The sequence below is a fragment of the Phyllobates terribilis genome, unplaced genomic scaffold (genome assembly GCF_046119375.1).
Source record: "Phyllobates terribilis strain yellow unplaced genomic scaffold, ASM4611937v1 Scaffold_30__1_contigs__length_15301838, whole genome shotgun sequence".
In the NCBI taxonomy this organism is placed as follows: Eukaryota; Metazoa; Chordata; class Amphibia; order Anura; family Dendrobatidae; genus Phyllobates; species Phyllobates terribilis.
The window spans coordinates 9,337,328-9,352,933 of record NW_027362790.1 but is presented as its reverse complement, the minus strand read 5'-3'; the positions used below and the strand labels follow the sequence as shown (position 1 = coordinate 9,352,933).

At 44.9% G+C, this 15,606-nt stretch overlaps 9 non-coding genes and 4 pseudogenes across 9 annotated transcripts; all 13 read left to right on the top strand.

The window, feature by feature from the left end:
• Nucleotides 1–1,066: 1,066 nt before the first annotated feature.
• On the top strand, nucleotides 1,067–1,278 carry LOC141179758 (U2 spliceosomal RNA; annotated as a pseudogene).
• A 1,112-nt stretch (nucleotides 1,279–2,390) lies between these two features.
• On the top strand, nucleotides 2,391–2,581 carry LOC141180143 (U2 spliceosomal RNA). The gene has a single exon (XR_012255917.1). It is a non-coding gene; the product is annotated as a U2 spliceosomal RNA (small nuclear RNA).
• Nucleotides 2,582–3,696: 1,115 nt separating this feature from the next.
• Nucleotides 3,697–3,812, top strand: LOC141180014 (U2 spliceosomal RNA; annotated as a pseudogene).
• Nucleotides 3,813–4,336: 524 nt separating this feature from the next.
• LOC141179747 (U2 spliceosomal RNA) lies at nucleotides 4,337–4,519 on the top strand. Its single transcript, XR_012255725.1, has one exon. It is a non-coding gene; the product is annotated as a U2 spliceosomal RNA (small nuclear RNA).
• Nucleotides 4,520–5,631: 1,112 nt separating this feature from the next.
• On the top strand, nucleotides 5,632–5,822 carry LOC141180142 (U2 spliceosomal RNA). The gene has a single exon (XR_012255916.1). It is a non-coding gene; the product is annotated as a U2 spliceosomal RNA (small nuclear RNA).
• A 1,115-nt stretch (nucleotides 5,823–6,937) lies between these two features.
• Nucleotides 6,938–7,053, top strand: LOC141180013 (U2 spliceosomal RNA; annotated as a pseudogene).
• Nucleotides 7,054–7,577: 524 nt separating this feature from the next.
• LOC141179746 (U2 spliceosomal RNA) lies at nucleotides 7,578–7,760 on the top strand. The gene has a single exon (XR_012255724.1). It is a non-coding gene; the product is annotated as a U2 spliceosomal RNA (small nuclear RNA).
• A 1,112-nt stretch (nucleotides 7,761–8,872) lies between these two features.
• Nucleotides 8,873–9,063, top strand: LOC141180140 (U2 spliceosomal RNA). The gene has a single exon (XR_012255915.1). It is a non-coding gene; the product is annotated as a U2 spliceosomal RNA (small nuclear RNA).
• A 1,115-nt stretch (nucleotides 9,064–10,178) lies between these two features.
• On the top strand, nucleotides 10,179–10,369 carry LOC141179516 (U2 spliceosomal RNA). The gene has a single exon (XR_012255524.1). It is a non-coding gene; the product is annotated as a U2 spliceosomal RNA (small nuclear RNA).
• A 1,115-nt stretch (nucleotides 10,370–11,484) lies between these two features.
• Nucleotides 11,485–11,675, top strand: LOC141179390 (U2 spliceosomal RNA). The gene has a single exon (XR_012255410.1). It is a non-coding gene; the product is annotated as a U2 spliceosomal RNA (small nuclear RNA).
• Nucleotides 11,676–12,790: 1,115 nt separating this feature from the next.
• Nucleotides 12,791–12,981, top strand: LOC141180139 (U2 spliceosomal RNA). The gene has a single exon (XR_012255914.1). It is a non-coding gene; the product is annotated as a U2 spliceosomal RNA (small nuclear RNA).
• Nucleotides 12,982–14,096: 1,115 nt separating this feature from the next.
• LOC141180122 (U2 spliceosomal RNA) lies at nucleotides 14,097–14,188 on the top strand (annotated as a pseudogene).
• Nucleotides 14,189–14,987: 799 nt separating this feature from the next.
• Nucleotides 14,988–15,170, top strand: LOC141179975 (U2 spliceosomal RNA). Its single transcript, XR_012255885.1, has one exon. It is a non-coding gene; the product is annotated as a U2 spliceosomal RNA (small nuclear RNA).
• Nucleotides 15,171–15,606: the final 436 nt, after the last annotated feature.

The window sequence follows — 15,606 nt, the reverse complement described above, 5'->3', positions numbered from 1 at the left end:
AAAGGTGGGAAAGGTTTTCCGGATATTAGGTCCTTTTTATATGCAAAGTATGTAGCGAACTGTGTATGCACTTTATTAGGACCAGGCTCTAAGCTAAAGTTGTTTTCTATATATAATTTAGGTTTCTATATTAGAAATTATAAATGGTTGGAGATGTCTCTAAATAGGCCTTATAGGTTTTTACCTCCAGGAAATTATATTGTTTTAGAAAAAATTTTAAGAGATTTTAAACTTAAGATGGTCGAAATAAATGTTCTTAAATGCCATAAAAAAATCCTAAAAATCCTGGAAGAGAGAATAGGTATCAGTCCTGTGGAACATTTTTCATTCAAAATTGTGGAAAGAATCTGGATGAATGTAAATTATAGTGTGTTATCTAATGAACACAGGGATTTACTCTGGTGTATAGTAAAAGACTGCCTGCCAACCCGTGAGTTCCAACACAGGCGTGGGTTGGTAAGATCTGAAGTGTGCCCAAGATCCAGGTGTGGGAATAGTGAAACACCCATGCACATCTTCTGGAATTGTAATTTTGCACAGACAATATGGAGGAAAGTGTGCAATATAGTGAGAGCTGTGAGTACTGTTAATTTTTTGGATTTTTACAGAGTATTTTATGGGATGGGGATAAGAGAGGAGGATTTTAAAATTGTATGGATTATTATTGCATGTGTGAAGGCGGCATTGTGGAAAGCAAGGAACATTTTAGTGTTTAAACATAAGGAAGTAACAGTCGACCAGTGTATTAAATTATGTCTAAGTTATTTGTACATGTATTTCTGGAGGGACAAAATGACGCTTGGCAAGGTGAAAGCAAATGAGAAATGGAAACAATGTAAATGGAATGAACTTACCTTGTAAGCTTTGATTTTTTGAAAACCTGTGGAAAAACAAAAAAACAAAAACAAAAACAAACAAAAAAAAATAGCCAAAACTATATAATTTTTTAAAAAAAAAAAAAAGAGGGAAAAAATAAATAAATATATATATATAAAAGAAAAAGAAAATAAAAGATTTGGAGAAGTATTAAAATTGGTAGAATGCACGATGATGGATTTGAGTCTTCTTATCTTTTTGTTGATTCCAAGACTTTGTAATCTGAGTCTAAAAAAAAAAAAAAAAAAATCTGTTCTTATCAGTTTAATATCTGATACGTCCCCTATCTGGGGACCATATATTAAATGGATTTTTAGAACAGGGAGATGGAAAAAGAGCTTGCTCTGTCCACTCCACGCATTGACCTGGTATTGCAGTATCTCCAGGACCGGTGCACCCCTTCTTTAATGCAGTTTCTAAAATCAGAAAGAATTGAATTCAATGTTTTTTGTTCATTTTGCTTGTTTGTCGGATTTTGGGATGGACTCTTTGGCTTTGCTTTTCTTCTCCTCATTGGATTTTTCATGTTCAAAGTTGCAGAAGCCAGATTACAAGCTCATTTTGGTTCAACTTCAGCAACTGTGCATTGCATTGCCATGTAATGTGATGCAATGCTATCTTTCTAGCTCTCCCTTTTTACTTCCTTTTGGATAAACAGACATATTAGGCAAGCATTTTGGAGCTTTCACCTAAATAACTACAGGTGGTGAGATAAGCTGCACAATATAATTGACCTTTCAGTATATTGTTGCACACACACCATCTATTTAGCAAATGCCCTTGTTATCAACAGCAGCCTTTTAAACTCACCTGAGCTAACAGGTATGTGCGCTGGTTACTCTGCTGCGCTTAAAATTTCTTTTTTGGTTTGCTACAATGCCTTTTCTGAAACGTTGTCTCCCTCTGCTGGAACACTGACTTCTTTCATTTAATGCCTGCAGACTATAAAAGAGAACCCAACCCAAAAAGTTTGGTTGATTAGTCTGTGGCATTCTGTTAAACTGTTGCTTATGGCGGTCTCTGTGAGCTTCTCAGCGACATTCAGCCAGCCAGGTATCCCGCCTGCAGTAGATGGAATGTGGCAATGGAACGCTGGCTGCGCGTGTCATAATAGGCTCTGAGCCTTTATATACCTGTGCACAGCAGCAGCCACCTTCAGTCTGCTGCTGGACAGCCAGCAGCAGCAGCAGGAGAGGTATGTAATCAGGAGCCCTCCTGCTAAGGGTAGACAGCTGCTCGTTCCACCCCACCCCCCGCCTTAATTGGTTCTCCTCCCTTCCAACGGTGTTGAGGCGGGTGGGAACAGCAGGGGGTGAAGGTGCTGTGTTTAAAGAGGTGGAGTTATGCAGATCTAAAACGCGTGGCTTGCAGCAGCAGCAAGCCGAAAAGTGCAGGCATGTAAGGGATCTAGAGGTTGACAACATGTCTTCTTAACGGGAGTCCAGGAGCTCATCTCCACAAATGGACTTTTCAGGATCCTTGGGTGGCTCCGTAGTTTGAAACCAATTCTGGTTATCGCTTCTCGGCCTTTTGGCTAAGATCAAGTGTAGTATCTGTTCTTATCAGTTTAATATCTGATACGTCCCCTATCTGGGGACCATATATTAAATGGATTTTTAGAACAGGGAGATGGAAAAAGAGCTTGCTCTGTCCACTCCACGCATTGACCTGGTATTGCAGTATCTCCAGGACCGGTGCACCCCTTCTTTAATGCAGTTTCTAAAATCAGAAAGAATTGAATTCAATGTTTTTTGTTCATTTTGCTTGTTTGTCGGATTTTGGGATGGACTCTTTGGCTTTGCTTTTCTTCTCCTCATTGGATTTTTCATGTTCAAAGTTGCAGAAGCCAGATTACAAGCTCATTTTGGTTCAACTTCAGCAACTGTGCATTGCATTGCCATGTAATGTGATGCAATGCTATCTTTCTAGCTCTCCCTTTTTACTTCCTTTTGGATAAACAGACATATTAAGCAAGCATTTTGGAGCTTTCACCTAAATAACTACAGGTGGTGAGATAAGCTGCACAATATAATTGACCTTTCAGTATATTGTTGCACACACACCATCTATTTAGCAAATGCCCTTGTTATCAACAGCAGCCTTTTAAACTCACCTGAGCTAACAGGTATGTGCGCTGGTTACTCTGCTGCGCTTAAAATTTCTTTTTTGGTTTGCTACAATGCCTTTTCTGAAACGTTGTCTCCCTCTGCTGGAACACTGACTTCTTTCATTTAATGCCTGCAGACTATAAAAGAGAACCCAACCCAAAAAGTTTGGTTGATTAGTCTGTGGCATTCTGTTAAACTGTTGCTTATAGCGGTCTCTGTGAGCTTCTCAGCGACATTCAGCCAGCCAGGTATCCTGCCTGCAGTAGATGGAATGTGGCAATGGAACGCTGGCTGCGCGTGTCATAATAGGCTCTGAGCCTTTATATACCTGTGCACAGCAGCAGCCACCTTCAGTCTGCTGCTGGACAGCCAGCAGCAGCAGCAGCAGGAGAGGTATGTAATCAGGAGCCCTCCTGCTAAGGGTAGACAGCTGCTCGTTCCACCCCACCCCCCGCCTTAATTGGTTCTCCTCCCTTCCAACTGTGTTGAGGCGGGTGGGAACAGCAGGGGGTGAAGGTGCTGTGTTTAAAGAGGTGGAGTTATGCAGATCTAAAACGCGTGGATTGCAGCAGCAGCAAGCCGAAAAGTGCAGGCATGTAAGGGATCTAGAGGTTGACAACATGTCTTCTTAACGGGAGTCCAGGAGCTCATCTCCACAAATGGACCTTTCAGGATCCTTGGGTGGCTCCGTAGTTTGAAACCAATTCTGGTTATCGCTTCTCGGCCTTTTGGCTAAGATCAAGTGTAGTATCTTTTGAAAAGGCAGTTTTGTCCTTGGGCTGCCCTAGTAAATTGATGCATATTACACACTGGTTTGGTGCACTTGTTAGTACGCCAGGTGGCTCATAGAGTTATCTGATGGAAAACATGGCCCTCCAGGATCGAAGTCACTAGGCTGGGTAAGTGTGAGGGCTTTGGAGCAATGTGCCCCAGGAGTAGGCGCCCTGGTGGGAGTCCAAGCTTACTGGGAATGGGAACCCTGGAAAGACTTGGCTTCGTAGCACGCCGCACCTTTGCCAATCATACTTTCAGAGCAACCCCCCCTATTCCTGGCCTCCGGGCTAGGAAGGGGAATTTTTATAAACCCGGTCGGAGGTCCGGTCAGCTTTGGGCTGAGAAACCAACACAGGCTCCAGCTCCACTAGGGTGGCAGCCTAGATGGAAGCTGGGAGCACGAAAACGGCTCTTCTCCGGCTTCGGCTAGGGAGAGCATCGGAGATCCCTGACCCTCGCTGTGGCCTTCTGGCTCGGAGGGATGGGGATGGTTTATTGGGGACCCTCTCCTCCGGGAAGGGTCCACATGAATCCTCGCCTCGTGCGCTGTTTTGGTGTGACTTCGGTCACATTTTTCAGTGCCTTGGATGCAGCTTCAATCAAAAAAATCTGTTCTTATCAGTTTAATATCTGATACGTCCCCTATCTGGGGACCATATATTAAATGGATTTTTAGAACAGGGAGATGGAAAAAGAGCTTGCTCTGTCCACTCAACGCATTGACCTGGTATTGCAGTATCTCCAGGACCGGTGCACCCCTTCTTTAATGCAGTTTCTAAAATCAGAAAGAATTGAATTCAATGTTTTTTGTTCATTTTGCTTGTTTGTCGGATTTTGGGATGGACTCTTTGGCTTTGCTTTTCTTCTCCTCATTGGATTTTTCATGTTCAAAGTTGCAGAAGCCAGATTACAAGCTCATTTTGGTTCAACTTCAGCAACTGTGCATTGCATTGCCATGTAATGTGATGCAATGCTATCTTTCTAGCTCTCCCTTTTTACTTCCTTTTGGATAAACAGACATATTAGGCAAGCATTTTGGAGCTTTCACCTAAATAACTACAGGTGGTGAGATAAGCTGCACAATATAATTGACCTTTCAGTATATTGTTGCACACACACCATCTATTTAGCAAATGCCCTTGTTATCAACAGCAGCCTTTTAAACTCACCTGAGCTAACAGGTATGTGCGCTGGTTACTCTGCTGCGCTTAAAATTTCTTTTTTGGTTTGCTACAATGCCTTTTCTGAAACGTTGTCTCCCTCTGCTGGAACACTGACTTCTTTCATTTAATGCCTGCAGACTATAAAAGAGAACCCAACCCAAAAAGTTTGGTTGATTAGTCTGTGGCATTCTGTTAAACTGTTGCTTATGGCGGTCTCTGTGAGCTTCTCAGCGACATTCAGCCAGCCAGGTATCCTGCCTGCAGTAGATGGAATGTGGCAATGGAACGCTGGCTGCGCGTGTCATAATAGGCTCTGAGCCTTTATATACCTGTGCACAGCAGCAGCCACCTTCAGTCTGCTGCTGGACAGCCAGCAGCAGCAGCAGGAGAGGTATGTAATCAGGAGCCCTCCTGCTAAGGGTAGACAGCTGCTCGTTCCACCCCACCCCCCGCCTTAATTGGTTCTCCTCCCTTCCAACGGTGTTGAGGCGGGTGGGAACAGCAGGGGGTGAAGGTGCTGTGTTTAAAGAGGTGGAGTTATGCAGATCTAAAACGCGTGGATTGCAGCAGCAGCAAGCCGAAAAGTGCAGGCATGTAAGGGATCTAGAGGTTGACAACATGTCTTCTTAACGGGAGTCCAGGAGCTCATCTCCACAAATGGACTTTTCAGGATCCTTGGGTGGCTCCGTAGTTTGAAACCAATTCTGGTTATCGCTTCTCGGCCTTTTGGCTAAGATCAAGTGTAGTATCTGTTCTTATCAGTTTAATATCTGATACGTCCCCTATCTGGGGACCATATATTAAATGGATTTTTAGAACAGGGAGATGGAAAAAGAGCTTGCTCTGTCCACTCCACGCATTGACCTGGTATTGCAGTATCTCCAGGACCGGTGCACCCCTTCTTTAATGCAGTTTCTAAAATCAGAAAGAATTGAATTCAATGTTTTTTGTTCATTTTGCTTGTTTGTCGGATTTTGGGATGGACTCTTTGGCTTTGCTTTTCTTCTCCTCATTGGATTTTTCATGTTCAAAGTTGCAGAAGCCAGATTACAAGCTCATTTTGGTTCAACTTCAGCAACTGTGCATTGCATTGCCATGTAATGTGATGCAATGCTATCTTTCTAGCTCTCCCTTTTTACTTCCTTTTGGATAAACAGACATATTAGGCAAGCATTTTGGAGCTTTCACCTAAATAACTACAGGTGGTGAGATAAGCTGCACAATATAATTGACCTTTCAGTATATTGTTGCACACACACCATCTATTTAGCAAATGCCCTTGTTATCAACAGCAGCCTTTTAAACTCACCTGAGCTAACAGGTATGTGCGCTGGTTACTCTGCTGTGCTTAAAATTTCTTTTTTGGTTTGCTACAATGCCTTTTCTGAAACGTTGTCTCCCTCTGCTGGAACACTGACTTCTTTCATTTAATGCCTGCAGACTATAAAAGAGAACCCAACCCAAAAAGTTTGGTTGATTAGTCTGTGGCATTCTGTTAAACTGTTGCTTATGGCGGTCTCTGTGAGCTTCTCAGCGACATTCAGCCAGCCAGGTATCCTGCCTGCAGTAGATGGAATGTGGCAATGGAACGCTGGCTGCGCGTGTCATAATAGGCTCTGAGCCTTTATATACCTGTGCACAGCAGCAGCCACCTTCAGTCTGCTGCTGGACAGCCAGCAGCAGCAGCAGCAGGAGAGGTATGTAATCAGGAGCCCTCCTGCTAAGGGTAGACAGCTGCTCGTTCCACCCCACCCCCCGCCTTAATTGGTTCTCCTCCCTTCCAACGGTGTTGAGGCGGGTGGGAACAGCAGGGGGTGAAGGTGCTGTGTTTAAAGAGGTGGAGTTATGCAGATCTAAAACGCGTGGATTGCAGCAGCAGCAAGCCGAAAAGTGCAGGCATGTAAGGGATCTAGAGGTTGACAACATGTCTTCTTAACGGGAGTCCAGGAGCTCATCTCCACAAATGGACTTTTCAGGATCCTTGGGTGGCTCCGTAGTTTGAAACCAATTCTGGTTATCGCTTCTCGGCCTTTTGGCTAAGATCAAGTGTAGTATCTTTTGAAAAGGCAGTTTTGTCCTTGGGCTGCCCTAGTAAATTGATGCATATTACACACTGGTTTGGTGCACTTGTTAGTACGCCAGGTGGCTCATAGAGTTATCTGATGGAAAACATGGCCCTCCAGGATCGAAGTCACTAGGCTGGGTAAGTGTGAGGGCTTTGGAGCAATGTGCCCCAGGAGTAGGCGCCCTGGTGGGAGTCCAAGCTTACTGGGACTGGGAACCCCGGAAAGACTTGGCTTCGTAGCACGCCGCACCTTTGCCAATCATACTTTCTGAGCAACCCCCCCTATTCCTGGCCTCCGGGCTAGGAAGGGGAATTTTTATAAACCCGGTCGGAGGTCCGGTCAGCTTTGGGCTGAGAAACCAACACAGGCTCCAGCTCCACTAGGGTGGCAGCCTAGATGGAAGCTGGGAGCACGAAAACGGCTCTTCTCCGGCTTCGGCTAGGGAGAGCATCGGAGATCCCTGACCCTCGCTGTGGCCTTCTGGCTCGGAGGGATGGGGATGGTTTATTGGGGACCCTCTCCTCCGGGAAGGGTCCACATGAATCCTCGCCTCGTGCGCTGTTTTGGTGTGACTTCGGTCACATTTTTCAGTGCCTTGGATGCAGCTTCAATCAAAAAAATCTGTTCTTATCAGTTTAATATCTGATACGTCCCCTATCTGGGGACCATATATTAAATGGATTTTTAGAACAGGGAGATGGAAAAAGAGCTTGCTCTGTCCACTCAACGCATTGACCTGGTATTGCAGTATCTCCAGGACCGGTGCACCCCTTCTTTAATGCAGTTTCTAAAATCAGAAAGAATTGAATTCAATGTTTTTTGTTCATTTTGCTTGTTTGTCGGATTTTGGGATGGACTCTTTGGCTTTGCTTTTCTTCTCCTCATTGGATTTTTCATGTTCAAAGTTGCAGAAGCCAGATTACAAGCTCATTTTGGTTCAACTTCAGCAACTGTGCATTGCATTGCCATGTAATGTGATGCAATGCTATCTTTCTAGCTCTCCCTTTTTACTTCCTTTTGGATAAACAGACATATTAGGCAAGCATTTTGGAGCTTTCACCTAAATAACTACAGGTGGTGAGATAAGCTGCACAATATAATTGACCTTTCAGTATATTGTTGCACACACACCATCTATTTAGCAAATGCCCTTGTTATCAACAGCAGCCTTTTAAACTCACCTGAGCTAACAGGTATGTGCGCTGGTTACTCTGCTGCGCTTAAAATTTCTTTTTTGGTTTGCTACAATGCCTTTTCTGAAACGTTGTCTCCCTCTGCTGGAACACTGACTTCTTTCATTTAATGCCTGCAGACTATAAAAGAGAACCCAACCCAAAAAGTTTGGTTGATTAGTCTGTGGCATTCTGTTAAACTGTTGCTTATGGCGGTCTCTGTGAGCTTCTCAGCGACATTCAGCCAGCCAGGTATCCTGCCTGCAGTAGATGGAATGTGGCAATGGAACGCTGGCTGCGCGTGTCATAATAGGCTCTGAGCCTTTATATACCTGTGCACAGCAGCAGCCACCTTCAGTCTGCTGCTGGACAGCCAGCAGCAGCAGCAGGAGAGGTATGTAATCAGGAGCCCTCCTGCTAAGGGTAGACAGCTGCTCGTTCCACCCCACCCCCCGCCTTAATTGGTTCTCCTCCCTTCCAACGGTGTTGAGGCGGGTGGGAACAGCAGGGGGTGAAGGTGCTGTGTTTAAAGAGGTGGAGTTATGCAGATCTAAAACGCGTGGATTGCAGCAGCAGCAAGCCGAAAAGTGCAGGCATGTAAGGGATCTAGAGGTTGACAACATGTCTTCTTAACGGGAGTCCAGGAGCTCATCTCAACAAATGGACTTTTCAGGATCCTTGGGTGGCTCCGTAGTTTGAAACCAATTCTGGTTATCGCTTCTCGGCCTTTTGGCTAAGATCAAGTGTAGTATCTGTTCTTATCAGTTTAATATCTGATACGTCCCCTATCTGGGGACCATATATTAAATGGATTTTTAGAACAGGGAGATGGAAAAAGAGCTTGCTCTGTCCACTCCACGCATTGACCTGGTATTGCAGTATCTCCAGGACCGGTGCACCCCTTCTTTAATGCAGTTTCTAAAATCAGAAAGAATTGAATTCAATGTTTTTTGTTCATTTTGCTTGTTTGTCGGATTTTGGGATGGACTCTTTGGCTTTGCTTTTCTTCTCCTCATTGGATTTTTCATGTTCAAAGTTGCAGAAGCCAGATTACAAGCTCATTTTGGTTCAACTTCAGCAACTGTGCATTGCATTGCCATGTAATGTGATGCAATGCTATCTTTCTAGCTCTCCCTTTTTACTTCCTTTTGGATAAACAGACATATTAGGCAAGCATTTTGGAGCTTTCACCTAAATAACTACAGGTGGTGAGATAAGCTGCACAATATAATTGACCTTTCAGTATATTGTTGCACACACACCATCTATTTAGCAAATGCCCTTGTTATCAACAGCAGCCTTTTAAACTCACCTGAGCTAACAGGTATGTGCGCTGGTTACTCTGCTGCGCTTAAAATTTCTTTTTTGGTTTGCTACAATGCCTTTTCTGAAACGTTGTCTCCCTCTGCTGGAACACTGACTTCTTTCATTTAATGCCTGCAGACTATAAAAGAGAACCCAACCCAAAAAGTTTGGTTGATTAGTCTGTGGCATTCTGTTAAACTGTTGCTTATGGCGGTCTCTGTGAGCTTCTCAGCGACATTCAGCCAGCCAGGTATCCTGCCTGCAGTAGATGGAATGTGGCAATGGAACGCTGGCTGCGCGTGTCATAATAGGCTCTGAGCCTTTATATACCTGTGCACAGCAGCAGCCACCTTCAGTCTGCTGCTGGACAGCCAGCAGCAGCAGCAGCAGGAGAGGTATGTAATCAGGAGCCCTCCTGCTAAGGGTAGACAGCTGCTCGTTCCACCCCACCCCCCGCCTTAATTGGTTCTCCTCCCTTCCAACGGTGTTGAGGCGGGTGGGAACAGCAGGGGGTGAAGGTGCTGTGTTTAAAGAGGTGGAGTTATGCAGATCTAAAACGCGTGGATTGCAGCAGCAGCAAGCCGAAAAGTGCAGGCATGTAAGGGATCTAGAGGTTGACAACATGTCTTCTTAACGGGAGTCCAGGAGCTCATCTCCACAAATGGACTTTTCAGGATCCTTGGGTGGCTCCGTAGTTTGAAACCAATTCTGGTTATCGCTTCTCGGCCTTTTGGCTAAGATCAAGTGTAGTATCTGTTCTTATCAGTTTAATATCTGATACGTCCCCTATCTGGGGACCATATATTAAATGGATTTTTAGAACAGGGAGATGGAAAAAGAGCTTGCTCTGTCCACTCCACGCATTGACCTGGTATTGCTGTATCTCCAGGACCGGTGCACCCCTTCTTTAATGCAGTTTCTAAAATCAGAAAGAATTGAATTCAATGTTTTTTGTTCATTTTGCTTGTTTGTCGGATTTTGGGATGGACTCTTTGGCTTTGCTTTTCTTCTCCTCATTGGATTTTTCATGTTCAAAGTTGCAGAAGCCAGATTACAAGCTCATTTTGGTTCAACTTCAGCAACTGTGCATTGCATTGCCATGTAATGTGATGCAATGCTATCTTTCTAGCTCTCCCTTTTTACTTCCTTTTGGATAAACAGACATATTAGGCAAGCATTTTGGAGCTTTCACCTAAATAACTACAGGTGGTGAGATAAGCTGCACAATATAATTGACCTTTCAGTATATTGTTGCACACACACCATCTATTTAGCAAATGCCCTTGTTATCAACAGCAGCCTTTTAAACTCACCTGAGCTAACAGGTATGTGCGCTGGTTACTCTGCTGCGCTTAAAATTTCTTTTTTGGTTTGCTACAATGCCTTTTCTGAAACGTTGTCTCCCTCTGCTGGAACACTGACTTCTTTCATTTAATGCCTGCAGACTATAAAAGAGAACCCAACCCAAAAAGTTTGGTTGATTAGTCTGTGGCATTCTGTTAAACTGTTGCTTATGGCGGTCTCTGTGAGCTTCTCAGCGACATTCAGCCAGCCAGGTATCCTGCCTGCAGTAGATGGAATGTGGCAATGGAACGCTGGCTGCGCGTGTCATAATAGGCTCTGAGCCTTTATATACCTGTGCACAGCAGCAGCCACCTTCAGTCTGCTGCTGGACAGCCAGCAGCAGCAGCAGCAGGAGAGGTATGTAATCAGGAGCCCTCCTGCTAAGGGTAGACAGTTGCTCGTTCCACCCCACCCCCCGCCTTAATTGGTTCTCCTCCCTTCCAACGGTGTTGAGGCGGGTGGGAACAGCAGGGGGTGAAGGTGCTGTGTTTAAAGAGGTGGAGTTATGCAGATCTAAAACGCGTGGATTGCAGCAGCAGCAAGCCGAAAAGTGCAGGCATGTAAGGGATCTAGAGGTTGACAACATGTCTTCTTAACGGGAGTCCAGGAGCTCATCTCCACAAATGGACTTTTCAGGATCCTTGGGTGGCTCCGTAGTTTGAAACCAATTCTGGTTATCGCTTCTCGGCCTTTTGGCTAAGATCAAGTGTAGTATCTGTTCTTATCAGTTTAATATCTGATACGTCCCCTATCTGGGGACCATATATTAAATGGATTTTTAGAACAGGGAGATGGAAAAAGAGCTTGCTCTGTCCACTCCACGCATTGACCTGGTATTGCAGTATCTCCAGGACCGGTGCACCCATTCTTTAATGCAGTTTCTAAAATCAGAAAGAATTGAATTCAATGTTTTTTGTTCATTTTGCTTGTTTGTCGGATTTTGGGATGGACTCTTTGGCTTTGCTTTTCTTCTCCTCATTGGATTTTTCATGTTCAAAGTTGCAGAAGCCAGATTACAAGCTCATTTTGGTTCAACTTCAGCAACTGTGCATTGCATTGCCATGTAATGTGATGCAATGCTATCTTTCTAGCTCTCCCTTTTTACTTCCTTTTGGATAAACAGACATATTAGGCAAGCATTTTGGAGCTTTCACCTAAATAACTACAGGTGGTGAGATAAGCTGCACAATATAATTGACCTTTCAGTATATTGTTGCACACACACCATCTATTTAGCAAATGCCCTTGTTATCAACAGCAGCCTTTTAAACTCACCTGAGCTAACAGGTATGTGCGCTGGTTACTCTGCTGCGCTTAAAATTTCTTTTTTGGTTTGCTACAATGCCTTTTCTGAAACGTTGTCTCCCTCTGCTGGAACACTGACTTCTTTCATTTAATGCCTGCAGACTATAAAAGAGAACCCAACCCAAAAAGTTTGGTTGATTAGTCTGTGGCATTCTGTTAAACTGTTGCTTATGGCGGTCTCTGTGAGCTTCTCAGCGACATTCAGCCAGCCAGGTATCCTGCCTGCAGTAGATGGAATGTGGCAATGGAACGCTGGCTGCGCGTGTCATAATAGGCTCTGAGCCTTTATATACCTGTGCACAGCAGCAGCCACCTTCAGTCTGCTGCTGGACAGCCAGCAGCAGCAGCAGCAGGAGAGGTATGTAATCAGGAGCCCTCCTGCTAAGGGTAGACAGTTGCTCGTTCCACCCCACCCCCCGCCTTAATTGGTTCTCCTCCCTTCCAACGGTGTTGAGGCGGGTGGGAACAGCAGGGGGTGAAGGTGCTGTGTTTAAAGAGGTGGAGTTATGCAGATCTAAAACGCGTGGATTGCAGCAGCAGCAAGCCGAAAAGTGCAGGCATGTAAGGGATCTAGAGGTTGACAACATGTCTTCTTAACGGGAGTCCAGGAGCTCATCTCCACAAATGGACTTTTCAGGATCCTTGGGTGGCTCCGTAGTTTGAAACCAATTCTGGTTATCGCTTCTCGGCCTTTTGGCTAAGATCAAGTGTAGTATCTGTTCTTATCAGTTTAATATCTGATACGTCCCCTATCTGGGGACCATATATTAAATGGATTTTTAGAACAGGGAGATGGAAAAAGAGCTTGCTCTGTCCACTCCACGCATTGACCTGGTATTGCAGTATCTCCAGGACCGGTGCACCCCTTCTTTAATGCAGTTTCTAAAATCAGAAAGAATTGAATTCAATGTTTTTTGTTCATTTTGCTTGTTTGTCGGATTTTGGGATGGACTCTTTGGCTTTGCTTTTCTTCTCCTCATTGGATTTTTCATGTTCAAAGTTGCAGAAGCCAGATTACAAGCTCATTTTGGTTCAACTTCAGCAACTGTGCATTGCATTGCCATGTAATGTGATGCAATGCTATCTTTCTAGCTCTCCCTTTTTACTTCCTTTTGGATAAACAGACATATTAGGCAAGCATTTTGGAGCTTTCACCTAAATAACTACAGGTGGTGAGATAAGCTGCACAATATAATTGACCTTTCAGTATATTGTTGCACACACACCATCTATTTAGCAAATGCCCTTGTTATCAACAGCAGCCTTTTAAACTCACCTGAGCTAACAGGTATGTGCGCTGGTTACTCTGCTGCGCTTAAAATTTCTTTTTTGGTTTGCTACAATGCCTTTTCTGAAACGTTGTCTCCCTCTGCTGGAGCACTGACTTCTTTCATTTAATGCCTGCAGACTATAAAAGAGAACCCAACCCAAAAAGTTTGGTTGATTAGTCTGTGGCATTCTGTTAAACTGTTGCTTATGGCGGTCTCTGTGAGCTTCTCAGCGACATTCAGCCAGCCAGGTATCCTGCCTGCAGTAGATGGAATGTGGCAATGGAACGCTGGCTGCGCGTGTCATAATAGGCTCTGAGCCTTTATATACCTGTGCACAGCAGCAGCCACCTTCAGTCTGCTGCTGGACAGCCAGCAGCAGCAGCAGCAGGAGAGGTATGTAATCAGGAGCCCTCCTGCTAAGGGTAGACAGCTGCTCGTTCCACCCCACCCCCCGCCTTAATTGGTTCTCCTCCCTTCCAACGGTGTTGAGGCGGGTGGGAACAGCAGGGGGTGAAGGTGCTGTGTTTAAAGAGGTGGAGTTATGCAGATCTAAAACGCGTGGATTGCAGCAGCAGCAAGCCGAAAAGTGCAGGCATGTAAGGGATCTAGAGGTTGACAACATGTCTTCTTAACGGGAGTCCAGGAGCTCATCTCCACAAATGGACTTTTCAGGATCCTTGGGTGGCTCCGTAGTTTGAAACCAATTCTGGTTATCGCTTCTCGGCCTTTTGGCTAAGATCAAGTGTAGTATCTTTCGAAAAGGCGGTTTTGGATGTTGGCCGCCCTAGTAGATTGATACATTATGGACACTGGGGTTTAGGCGCTTGTTAGTACGCCAGGTGGCTAATATAGTCATCTGGTGGAAAGCATGGCCCCCCAGGATCGACGCCATTGGGCCGGGGAAGATCGAAAGCCCGAAGTGTGAAGTGCCCCAGGAGTGGTGACCCTGGGGTGCCTTAACTCACTGGGATTGGGAACCCCACTTGAGTTTATGGCACATTTGCACTAGCACTTCAATATTTCTTTCTTCACACACACCCTTATTCCGGGCCTTCTGGCCTTAGGATGGGGAATTTTTCAATTCCCGGTCGAAGGTCCGGGCAGTATTATACTGTGAAACCTTCACTATTTATTTAATTTTTTTTTGTCACTGTGTGTCCACTTTTTCACGTGTGTCCACGTCCTTACTAGGATTTTGTCGGGATGCGGTTCCCTTACGGGTTCCTCTCTTGGCAGGTCTAGGGGGGGAGTGTGTGGCCATCAGGTTCCGCTCCCCCCTGAACCCCCCTGGCTCTCCTCTTTCGGGAGGAGAGCGTTGTTGGCTCCCCTCTTCCGGGAGGGGAGCACAGTCTTTGGCTCCCAGTGCCTTGCTCGGGTGAGAACTCGGGCAGGTATTGAGGGTAAGATTGGGTCGCCTCTGGCTCCGGCTGGAGGTGGCTATTTGTCCCTGTGCCTCGCTGTGGCCTTCTGGCTCGGAGGGACGGGGAATGGTTTGGGGGACCCTTCTCCTTTTGGAGAGGGTTTCAAGAAGACCAGCATCCTAGTGCACTTTTTTTTGTGGCACTTGTCACTTTTTTAAGCGCACTCGGGTTTTGTACACGAATTCGGGCTTTCGAAAAAAAAAAAAAAAAAATCTGTTCTTATCAGTTTAATATCTGATACGTCCCATATCTGGGGACCATATAATAAATGGATTTTTAGAACAGGGAGATGGAAAAAGAGCTTGCTCTGTCCACTCCACGCATTGACCTGGTATTGCAGTATCTCCAGGACCGGTGCACCCCTTCTTTAATGCAGTTTCTAAAATCAGAAAGAATTGAATTCAATGTTTTTTGTTCATTTTGCTTGTTTGTCGGATTTTGGGATGGAATCTTTGGCTTTGCTTTTCTTCTCCTCACTGGATTTTTCATGTTCAAAGTTGCAGAAGCCAGATTACAAGCTCATTTTGGTTCAACTTCAGCAACTGTGCATTGCATTGCCATGTAATGTGATGCAATGCTATCTTTCTAGCTCTCCCTTTTTACTTCCTTTTGGATAAACAGACATATTAGGCAAGCATTTTGGAGCTTTCACCTAAATAACTACAGGTGGTGAGATAAGCTGCACAATATAATTGACCTTTCAGTATATTGTTGCACACACACCATCTATTTAGCAAATGCCCTTGTTATCAACAGCAGCCTTTTAAACTCACCTGAGCTAACAGGTATGTGCGCTGGTTA